This window comes from Charadrius vociferus, unplaced genomic scaffold (genome assembly GCF_000708025.1).
Source record: "Charadrius vociferus isolate BGI_N301 unplaced genomic scaffold, ASM70802v2 scaffold90, whole genome shotgun sequence".
Lineage (NCBI taxonomy): Eukaryota > Metazoa > Chordata > Aves > Charadriiformes > Charadriidae > Charadrius > Charadrius vociferus.
Window position 1 is genome coordinate 10871628 of NW_009647222.1, and position 12117 is coordinate 10883744.

Below are 12117 nucleotides of genomic sequence, written 5' to 3' on the forward strand. Positions count from 1 at the left end.
AGTTACTGTATGCTATGGATACCCTATATTTATGTTAAGAAACATTTTGTAGTTTCCCTTAATGTTTGACAGCATCTGTAGATTGATTTCCGACAGGAACCCACTTCATTCAGCAGACAAGGTGGATGATAGTCTCATAACACTTCTCTTTCTAGTCATTCAGTGAGATACTCAAGCCTTTCTTACTCTATGTTATTCAAATCCTTCTTTAAAAAAAAAAAAAATATCTATTTTTGCCTTGCCCCCCCCCTTAAGATTTCTTAGCAAAAGTGTGCCCGATTGTCTCTTGAGTAGCGAGCTTACTCTTACAAATACCTATCAGATACTAAGAGTGTTGCTGGTGGCAGCTAAAGACCTGAGATTGGAAGAATCCACTGATTCTAAAGGCTAAATTGAGGTATTGTTTCCAAAAGAGAGGGCAACACCAGCACAGAGTACTGCTTGTGGAACATGTTTCCTAGTGGCTCATGTTGAACTGGGCAGCCTGCCTTCTGCATCTTTCTACTAGTTTTGGATTTTTAGGGACCAATTGCAGTTTCAGTCAATCTGAAATCTCACTAAAGTACTTATCAGTGAATTTTATGTACAAACAATGTTTTGGCTTTAAATCCATTTGAAAATTGGAAAATCTTACTCAAATTAGAGATTTTTTGCAGGTGCTGACTAATAGCATGTTTCTCATCTTTGAATCTCCAGATCATGAATTACAATTTGTAGATATCTCAGGCACTCATGGCTGTAAATTAAATCAATTGTTACTGTGCCTAAGAATATGAAATATTGAATAATACTAATTGCTGTAAAAACACACAAACAAACAAAAAACATGCTAAGAGATGTGATCCCAAATTCATTTCTTGGATATCCCTTAAGCTCTGTAATTCACTTTCCCTATATATTACTTTGTTCAACAGCTTCTTTTATAATCTATTATAAGTAAAAATGCAATTCCTTAGGGGGAAATACCATTACGTCTACCCTTGATTTCTGGGAAAAAAAGAAAAAAAAAACACTAAAAATCAAAGTTAAGAGATACACCAGAAACATTATTTATACATCTGACATAGTGTTTTAACTTGTCTTCCTCTTCTCTTTACTCAGTTCCCCTGGACTAAACAGTATTTTGAATTTGGACAACAATGAGATAAAATAACCTTTGAGTTTTATTACATTTTGAAAGCTGCATGGTTTTTTGCAATTGTGGTGAATAGCACATTAATACTCTTAGTTGAAGGCAGACTGTAACCAGTTTACTAAAAGCCCCCAGAAACAGGCAAGGCTGCAAATTTTCTAGAAGACTCAAAAACTCTAACTACCCCTGCAGATGGTAGGTACCGCTTTCTGGCTTGTATTTCTCCTCACTGTGGACTGTTCCATTACCTTGGGAGACAGAGAGAGATCCAAGCCCAGCAAGACAAAACCCAAAAATTTGTGGATGCTGAAAGTGTTTGCGGATGCTGAAAGTGTTTGCAGGCATATAAACTCTATAGTGGACCAAAGGGAGACAGGAAAAGTGCCTGCTTTTTAAACAGACCAGGTGAGTCTGGTCTCTCAAGGAAGAGATTCTATAGCAAGTAGCCAAAGAACCATAAATTGCTTTCTGCCAACATTAGGTGAAGAATGATGGTTTCCACTGTGTCAAATTCCAAAGACTTACCTTGAAACCTGTTACGAAAAGCTGTAACAGAAAGACTAGAGGAAGGGTTCGGTTTTGAGATGAAGACATATAAATCTAGGTGTCTACATGCAGTTGATTATACATGCACCTTGTATATAAGGTTGCATTACAATCAAATGGAGATACAGTCACTATCACCTAGTGATATCTAGAAAGCTACTAGGCTGACCGGCCATGAGGTGTCTACTTTAGAGTAATCAAAGTCAGTCTCTGGCCTCCACTGACTAAATGACACAGTCAATGAGACCTTACAGGTGACAAGAGCTTATGCACCTAGAGGACAGGCAGAAGCCCAGATGATTAATTCTTGAAAGCACTAATCCTATTCACAGCAATAAAAGAGAGATTCCAACCATGAGGGAAATGGCTTCCTCTGGCTCAGGCAACCTCTGCGAGTGGCATGAATCATTTTCACAGACCTGTTCATCACCACATGAATAAGGTTTATAACCAGGTGGAACCCCTGTGGGATGAGATGGAACAAAGTGACCCTCACCATGCTGAGCAAAGCAGAAGACAATAACTCTGCACTACCAGAGGGGACTCCATTTATCCCACATGGACTAAGTATGAAGAACGGGGAAATGTAATGTATTATGCCTGTACCTCTCCAATTGGTCGATATCAGTAGGTGCCCCACAGTCTAAACTGCTGTTGAGGAAGCCTACTGGGGTGAAATATGCTTGTTGCAGAAGTCCAAGATCGTACATCTTCCTCTGACCTTTCAGAACACCAACTGTATGTAATGTGCAAAAAGCCACACATCAGCAACAGTTTTGACACAGAGTTTCAGGAGGTCAGCCTCAAACACTGTTGTAGCCAAAGGAAGTTAGGAAAAGACTGGCTAAAGAAAAGCAGCGCTAGGAACGGGACTAGCTATGTTACATAAAATCAAAATGTCATCGTGAAAGATACTCACAGGGAAACGGACTGACAAAAGGAATCATTGCCATACTCGCTCCCCAGAGTGTTGTGGCTCTACCCAAATATGCACCCAGCATCCTGGAAGCAAGACCGTATATTTCATGAAAAACACCAACAAAACAACAACTTGTACTGAACTAATTGCAAAGTATCTGAGGCTTCTGGAAATTTGGCCTATGACAGCTAAGATATTTTTATGTATTGAGAAGCTTAATCTTGATTTAGCTAAATGAATGTACAAAGTCTGTTTAATGGTATGCTTGCTGTCACTTTACAAAAGCCTTTAGAAGTGCTGTGGTTAGGAACTAGGACACAACAAAAATCATACAAACAGGTGAATATACATAATAAAATATGCATTTGCCTTGGTGTCCACCAGGTAAAATCACCAGCTATCCAGAGTTCTTCATGCTCAGTGGCTTGAGATTTTTAGCTCAGAACTGGCAACAAACGCTGCCTAGCAAATGGGGGTTTCTGTTGATTTTCCCCCAGCTTCCTTCAGTCAACAGCAGATGGAATCTCATTTTTCTAACAATGACTATAGGCTTAGAATAACAACTCTTACATTTCCAACCGAGATGATGGAAAGCAACAACAACAACAATAAAAAAATCCCACACAAACATTCTGGCCATCTGGACACTGAAATACAGAAATAATGCTTCTCTACAGCTAGGCTCTTGTAACATGCCCACAGTCTCACCGTGGGTAGATTTAGGCACTGTATTTCTACAAACTATCATGTGTAGATAATAACATTACTTGATATTCATAAAGAAATAGCTTTCTACAAATATAGAAAATGTTAATAAACCTGACAGTTTCCTAAAAGTTTATGGTGATGCAGCCAAAACTATTACATCTGTTTGTAAAATGAGAATAAAAGCTTACATGTGAAAAATAGCTCAAGTAATTAGTATTTTTAAAATTAAGACAGTTACTGCTGCAAAGATCTGCAAACTTGGTACAAACTAATCTTTTGTTTGAAGTCTGGTAGAGCACAATTTACAATACAGCCAGAGAATGGAGAAAAATTGACAGTCTTGACCTATTTTGCAGCTAGGACTGAGCAGAAGAGTGCTGTAAACGCTTTTGGATTGCTGAGCTGTGTTACTACGACAAAATATTCCACTCTTTCAGAAATATGATTCACCTTAATACTGCTGTGTTTATAAATATTACTTATGGCTAATGACCCCACTTCGAAGTAAGTAATTACTAACACAATGATGATAGAGTTCTAAAAACGTACAGAAGAATCTTGAAAATGGCATCAAAGAAATCTCTTTTCACAGACAATTTTCTAACTGAGGTAGCAGAAACCAAATTGAACACATATACTTTGAATTTTGACTTTGAACTGGTCAACTGTGTCTTCTTTGGACAAATCCAGCATTAAGTGACTGTATATTAGTTGAGGAGTATTTTATTGAAATTTGCCCCTTCCCCCTGATATAGGGAAGAGTGCAGAGAAATTCTACTTTTTTCTTTCTTTTCCCCAATTTTTAAAAAGCATTACTAAAACACACAAAAAATGAATGGAAACATTTAATTTCATTTTGAACAAAGCATGTCAACTGGTCCTCAATTGTTTGGACTTTTTGCCTCTTTGCCAAAAACCAACAAAAATGTTTCCAGCTAATATGAAATTTTAATTTTTAGAATATTTTAGGGAAGGAACTATTAATAATTCACAAAGCTTTGCTACTGTACTGACCCTCTTTAAGATGTTGTAGAGCTCTACCTCCTTGGGGAAATGGGTGTTGTCTTCCAGAGCAATCTGATGCACAGTGATGAACATTCCTTATGCATCAGAAACCAATATAAATGTGCTAACTAGCCTAGGCAGCCATCTTTGGTACTTAGTAGCACTGGATGAGCACAACAGATTAGAAATAGTTTATAGCAGGGATAATCTATTAGGAGACTACAGGAACAACAGTTGTGCTCATTCCCTCCAAGAGTATTGTAAAAAAGGTGAGTTCTCATACATTCTCAAACACCTTCCTCACTAGGGAGAACAGCTGTGTTTAAGACACCTTGGTTTTAACAGAACTGCAAAAAAAAAAATAAATATCTGAAAACACAGGAATGAACTTTCAGACCTAACTTTACATAGATTAATAGGGAATCAAGACTAACAATTGGAGTCAACATATCTTAGAGATCAATTTAGAAGAAATTTTCCCATTTCTTAGCCATATTCACGGAAAAGGTTTGGATATTCTTGTGTAAGCACAGTTTATTTTTAAATGTAAACATCAATCCCTTTCTAAGAATTATATTTCATTCTCATTCTTTTCATCAATTTTCAAATTTCTAAGTCAGTCAGTATTTTGAAATGCAGTATTTTGAATGTATTTGAAAATCTTTTGTAAAAGATCTCTCACACGACCCCTGACTTCACAATTGTGATTTTTCTTAATTAGGAATTATTTAGTTTTGTTATTTAAGAATAAACTCCATTTCATTTCCACTCATATTCTTTCCCACTGGGGACCTAGAGACAACATGGTATTCTGAAGGGCTAATTAAGAGATTGGTGGTGACATTTTAGCAAATCCAATTCCCTGCTGGGAAATATTCCTTTAATTCCCTCTTTCATAATTTTTGGACTAGAAAGAAACAGCCAAGAAAACAAAGCCTTTTTATAGATAGTTATTTTGAGGAACTTGCGGTTTTAACAGCTGATCACGTAAATACCGCAAAACAGAGACAATGACAAGAAAACCTGTAATGACACTCTAACCCTGGACCAACACTGAGTTTGTTACCTGCCAACAGAAATGCAGGTGCTAACACCAGTATTATTACACAACGCTGAATATTTTCTAGTCATCAAGTAGACGTGTAGATCAGGACTTCTTATACAACAGAACAGACACGTTTCCAATTAAAATACTTGCTAGGAATTCCTCAGAAACCTTCCAGGCAACAATGTCCAACCATACAAGCATAAAAAACAGAATGAGGAAATGCCTAGAATCCAACTAAGCGATGCCAGAAAACTCCTCATTGAAAGAACATTTTCTAAATGAACCTTTTTTCTTAAGCACTGTGAGTGCTTTAGTTACAATGAATAAGAGTTGACAGGTAAAGCAATTTAAAAAGCTACACTTCTGGAATAGTAAAATGTGTAAACAGTGGAGAAAATGTTTATCTACTTAACTAAAAAATGTATTTTTTAGAAAAAAAGATATTTTTCCTTCTCCTATTTATTACATTTCAGCAAGATATCTGTATTCGATGACTTGGCTTTTTTTCAGCAAACTACACCTGAAATGCCTCACACTCAGTAATAACAGACGACCTGTCAAAGCCTCATACCTTCAACGGACCTGGCGTGGCGAGTGATGCAATCATGCGGGCAGTGACCTTTTCAATTTAAATCGAATGTATCTTGTGAGGGCAATGCTGGATTCGTCTTTCAGTTCCTCTTTACATGTTCTCTGCCCCCCACTGAGACAAAATTACAATCTTATCCTCAGCGTTCAGGCTGAAGACAGAGTTGGATGCAAAGCGCTGTCTCTGGGTGACGTTCTTCTTGTCTCATGGAGTTATTTCTGAGGATGATTTTTGCTGCTGGAACAAGATACTATTTAGCGTTTTCTAGAATGGGACTTCATACCACTCTACCTGCAAAGAAGCTTGGTTTAACCGGGATGAACAAAGAGCTAAACTGCAAGCCTTGGAGTGATTCCATATTTCTCTAGAGCATGTTTGGAGCTGGTGTTTTAACTGGAGCCAGTCTGAACGTTTCCCAAACAAACTCTCTGGGGAAGGTTTCCTGCATCACTAACACCGTATCTGCCTACTCATGCTTTTTGATTACTTAGTTCAAACACTTCACGGGCCAGAATTTCCCCTGTGCCAAAATCTGCTAAGGGCAGGTTATGGTTCCCCAAGTCTGCAGTGCATATGCAAGCCATGGGGTTGCTCTCACTTGTGCCAGCTGGCAGAGGGACCCGGTAGGCCAGCTGGCAGCCAAGGCTGGCTGGAGTGCAGGCAACCCCCAAACACCCCTTCTCTCGCTTTCTGCTCACCAGGAGACTGATGCCAGATCCTACCTGCCAGCGAGCGATCAGATGCAATCGCTATCTGGCAGGGCCAGTTTGCCCCAGATGAGCTACGCTGGAGGTACAGTCTGATCCTCAACTGTTGTAATAATGAAAGGGAAGGATTTTGAAGCTGTTCTAATGGGATATTCTGATTACAACAGCAGAACTGCACAGAACATCGCTGTTTCCTGGTGCTAACGTTAACATTCAGCTCTCTAAGCCAGCAGAAAGTATTTTTATGTACTGTACTTTGGTTTCTTGCCTTGGAAAATAATCAGTCATTACAAAAGCACAGGAGTGATCCCTGGCTTACATTCAACCGGGATGATACTGGTATCTTCGACTATACTGGGTCCAGTCTTGGGCCAGTTCTACAAACTGATACATAGGTTGGTGTTCCAATGAAAATCAAGTGGCTTAATTTACTACATAAAGGATTGCAAGGTCTCTCACATTTTTCAATGTCTCTCTTTTCTCAAAAGTGTATTATTTCTTAAATCTGGTCTACTTATTCTAAGATTTAACTCTATTGTACAGAGTTGTAAGACTAAACAAGCTGTTATCAAACCCAATAAGCTTATTTAGTTTTATTCTTTACTTTGCAGAAGCAGCATATAAACAAATGTGGTGCTAAAGCCTAAAAAGGATACTGCCAATATCAGTGATTTTTTTTTAAAAAAAAAAAGAGGATTAAGTACTTAAGCTTTTCATTTTTACTTAAAAGATTAAGTAAACTCTATATACATGTATAGCTAGTTTACAGTCAGGTCTAACTACATCAATCATGTTAGCAGACGTTCACCTGGACATAGGGGACTATACAGACTACAAATACAGAGCTCACTTCAGGGTCTCTCAAAGTAAGACCCTGAGCCTCTTAACACCCACTCCTTTGAATAGGCCTACTGAGTGTAAGACTGCTCAAATGTGTTAGCGCTGCACATTCAACATCTAAATTTAGTGCTGTTGCATCCAATGAAAAATGCATTACACATCAGGTGGTAATATTTCAAGACTTGGTACAAGAAAGCACTCTGGGAAGAAAATGGTATATAACTTTCATGAACTATAACAACAGCAAAGTTACATAAAGCAGAAATGACTCAATTTACAGTAAAAGTTATTTAGAAGTAGAGAGCTTTGTATTTTTATGTAATTGCCTACCATACCGTACTACAAGGTGAGTATAAAAACAAGGCAAAATGTATTCATAAATGAATGTTTAAAAGCTGACTAGAGACATTAAATGTCTTGTTTTGGGCCAGGCCACTATCTCTGTCAGTTTTTAAGTGCTCAGGGTATCAGAAGTTAGGACCCAGCAAGAGATCTGCACAAAACCATTCCTGAAAATGTAGTCAAAACGACTGATTTACAGAAACAGAAAAATACACATTTATACAACTATGCCAAAATATCAGCTCTTCTTTTCCCGGTTTACTTCAGCTCCAATTTACGCTCCAATCTTTAAGATACAAGTTTAGCAAAGGCTAATGTCAACCTGTAGCGTAACTCGTTGTGAGAAAATGGCATCCTATAGAGTGTCATATTAAATGTGTTAAAAAGCTGCCCTGAAGAGCATGCATGGTGCAGAATATTCCGCTTGTGAATACTCTTATCTGTGTTTATTATGCAGACACAAACACTTCTTCTGTTTAGAATCTGATGTGCTGGGTGCTGTACAAAACTAAGAAAAAACACTGTCTTATCCTGAAAACTTTATAAACTAACTGATATCTATTTAAGAAGCACTATGAATGTCACTGGGACATTGCACATGTAAATAAGCTGTACAGGTCCTTGACTCAAAGAACACAGAGTACTGGAAGAAAATTAACAGAAAAACAGAAGCAAGTAGGAAGACAATACAGCAATAAAGCTAATGTTTGCATAAATCACGTGGGGGTTGTCCTTAGAAATTTGTTATTTTGTGTGAAATGCATTTCTTAATCAGTATGTTCTTTCTGAAACAGAAATAGATATATTTTGGTGAAAGTTTGTTCATTTTAACATTTGCATAGGCATTTTGCTTCTGACAGTTATTACGCTGTCACACACATTGTTTTTACTTTGCAACCAGATCAGCCTGGAGGCGTACCTGTGTGTCCTCTCAGTACCTTGAAATTACTTAAAGTACACCGTAACTAAATACAATAGAAGTATAACGCTGGACAAGACCTACAGAAGCTATACAAAATGTAATGAAAGAAATTTGTCATTAAACTGTAATTAAAAGTTCTAATGATGAATATCCAGTGATTTTTGCTTGGTAGCCTGTAACAATATTTAATTGTTCTTACAGAATTTCTTATGTCAGCTTCTACTTTCCCTGGCTATTACTCATCTCTCCAATTGACAGAAAGGAGGTTTTATTATTTTTCTAAAAACCTAATACATATTGGAGGACAAGTCATCTTTTACTCCCCAAATCTTCACTTTTCTTCATCAAAGACAATTACTTTGACTTTGCTTCATTGGTCATCTGTTCGTCAGCGTTATAATCTTTCACCACATGTGGATATTTTGCATCCATCTGAAACCTTAGTGCCCAAATCTGAACAAAGTATTTCACCTGAGGGCTTGTAATTATTTGAGTCTACCCATTACTAAACTTCCAAGCCTGAATTCCTCTTAGACCATTGTAAAACAGTGCTTGCCGTCTGCCATAAACCCCCAGGCCTCCCCAGCCTGCTTCTGTTGTACCAGTTATTCCACACTTTTCATTTGTGGAGGGTCTGATCGTTTTGTTTCTGAAGTGATACACTTTTCATTCTTTCTGGAGTTTATGAAGTTATATGCTCATTCTTAAAACCTTTTTCAGTTGCATCAGCTAAGTCACTGCCTTTCACCAGGAGGGATTTCCACTGGCCAATTGCGCTTCATCTGAACAACTTATTTCTAAGTGTTCAACATCGACTGTTGTACTTCACTAAGTTGAATCTCGTTTTTTATATTGGAAGACGACATAAAAGTAAGATCATCCTATTCTACCATGACCATCGTAAAGACCTCAAGAAAATGCCTTCTAAAACTTTCTTTTTAACTAAACCCGTTTAAACTGTGGTTTGCAGCATCCACTTTTTAGTCACTTTTATGTTTGTCTTTGAAACCTAACCAAGAATGGGGCTCCTCTGTGTGGCAGGTATTGCTCACACACAGAATACTAACCCTACAGAGCTTTGCAAGCAGTGTGCTTCAGAAGAGCAGAGGATGGAGAAATGGGGTATAAAACAAAGAAATAGAGAAAAAGCATAATGGTTGTACGTGGAGGGAGAGAATGAGACAATTAGGAAAAAAAAAGTCACTAGTGACTCTGTGGGGGACAGGGCACAGAAAAAAAGTAAAGGGAGGGGAGTTGAAGTAACTGAGCTAGAGAACATGAAAGAAGGAATAGGGAAAAAATGTGACCCATCAAAGACAGGACAGATGAACTCTAGTTAAAACTGCAGAATTCTCTGAATGCCTGAGGCTCTGTACTTTCATATTTCTGCAGCCGTGTCTGCCAGCTAGAATCAGCCAATGTACAACTTTGCTTCACTCACCGCCTGATCGTCTCTTTCTGCACAGTTTCATTCTCATCTCAGCATTTTTGAGCACAGATAACCCAAAATAGCTGGTAAATAGTACAGACCTCACCCACAGCCACCCTTGTTTTGTATTACACTGCGCCTCAACACAGATACTAGGAAGTACAATTAAAAAGTGCATATTTTTTGGGAGGGATGAGAACTGGCCATCTGATCCAGAACTTATCGGGAGAACATGGAACGTTTCTGCATTTTTATACAAATCCTGTTTGATTAGGGTTAGCTGCTCATTTTTGTACTGCTATCTGCCTGGCCTTAAAGAACTAACTTCTGTGCAGAGTGTAGGGATCCTGGGAGGGGTACAAACAGAGCAGCCATTAACAGCTCCCAGCAACCGCAGCAAACAGAGCAGCCATTAACAGCTCCCAGCAACCGCAGAGGTCAGACAATGGCCGAGTAAAACAGTAGTTACAGCCAGAATGAACAGCATTCTTACCACATTTCAAAGAGATCGAGTGGAAAGCAAGGAGGAATTACTTGCACCAAGTCAGTCTTCAAAAATTACAGAGGGAAAAAAGCTCAGTAAGCAGGAACTCAAGAGAGCCTGCCTGCAGAAGAAAGGCGAAACAAGCCAAACAACAGAAAATTCAGGGAGAAACCTCCATGGCTTAGAGAGAAAAGTCCAGAACCACAGATCTGAAAAATCTAGAAATCTTCTGGTGTGATCGGACAATAGGGTCATGGTGTTCATTAGTAACAGAGCCTTGTGTATTGTTTGCTCTAACAGAAGCAAAGAGCAATTATTTTAAAAATTCTCTTTGAAGGCTGCGTCTCTGACTGGTTTTGTAACTCTAAACTAGAATGCATCCAAACTTGGGGAAAGGATAACCGTAAAAGCCTGCAAGAGAGCAAGTAAAAGTGGGATATTTACCACAGGTAATGGGGATATTCTGGGATTTTGTTTTTTAAGCGAAAGAGTAGAACTTCTCAAAAGGACTGCCAGATAGACAATGCAACAAAAGGCTAAAGGAGAATGTTGTTTGCATTCCTAGATTAAAGGGAATATTAAAGGCAAACGGAGTCACGGATGGAATCTAAACATAAATGGGATTTAAACTAGTTCAGTGTCAGTTAAAGAAAAATTTTAATGGCACTGTGACAGTCCTATTTTTGACAATAACCAATACAAGATACTTCGGAAACATTTAATTTTAAATTCAAGGCATTAACACTGGTTTATGCCATCATTATGCAGTGAGACGCATTTTAAAATAGTGTATCTGAAGTCCCAGGAGGGCAGGTAGAGTGAGTTTTCGAAAAGATTACCTGTAGATGGTTCAAAATGTTTGTACATTTTATAAAGAAGAAAAACACATGGTGAAAATACATTGTTTAAAGGTTAAAACTAGGTAACGCAACTGGGGAGTTGGTCTGTTTCAGGAATGTTAGGGTCCTAGATATGGTAGAACATCAGTGCCTCTTCTCTACTCCAAGAGGGGGTGTGTGTCCCCCCTCCATTTAATGAATTTATCTGTTTTAGAAGACGAAGTTCCTTATAATTTACCTTTTATTTTAGATTAGGGTGTTTCACCCTGCAAGATCAGCACCCTAAAGCTTAGCTGTAAACTAGCACCTAAGACAGGGCATGAGAACTGCAGCTTCTCAGTCTACTCCGACTGCCTTCATTTTCACTGTTCTGAGGTAGCACATGACGCAAAACCGCTTGGGAGTCACAGGTCTCAAGCTCTAACGACAGCAAAGGACATTACCTTCCCCACAGTCGCTTCACGCTAGCGCTAATCCCACGTACTATCAGACCGCAGGGAGAAAAGGCCAGGAGCCAGGCCGCAAGCGAGCCAAGGCCTTACAGGTCAGTCAGGCACAGAGCCTGGCAAACAGCCGCTTCTCCCGCCGCCGGCCAGGCCACGCCCCC